Source organism: Otolemur garnettii, unplaced genomic scaffold, assembly GCF_000181295.1.
Source record: "Otolemur garnettii isolate 467f Iridium unplaced genomic scaffold, OtoGar3 scaffold00128, whole genome shotgun sequence".
NCBI lineage: Eukaryota > Metazoa > Chordata > Mammalia > Primates > Galagidae > Otolemur > Otolemur garnettii.
The window spans coordinates 2,384,156-2,384,575 of NW_003852523.1; positions in this window are offsets into that span (position 1 = coordinate 2,384,156).

Below are 420 nucleotides of genomic sequence, written 5' to 3' on the forward strand. Positions count from 1 at the left end.
AACATACTTTATTCCATATATTTTCATGTGTTGTGTTTTTATTTTTATTCAATTCAGAATATTTCCTAATTTACCTTGTGGTTCCTTCTCTGACCTAGCTTTTATTTGGAAGTGCATGATTTAATTTCCAAATATTTGTGGGGTTTCCAGTTATATTTATGTTGTTGATTTCTGAGTTAATTCTATTAGGATCAAAAATCAGAGTCTGTTATTAATATTTTTAAATGTATTGAGATACATGGTTTATCCTGGTGACCATTTCACGTACACTAGCAAGGATGTGTATTCTGCTCTTCTGGGTGGACCATTCTGTAAATGTTGATTAGGTCAAGTTCATTGACAGTGTAGTTTAAGGTTTGGGTTTGTTTGTTTGTTTGTTTGTTTTCAGAATCTTACTCTGCCCTGGGTAGAGAGTGCCTG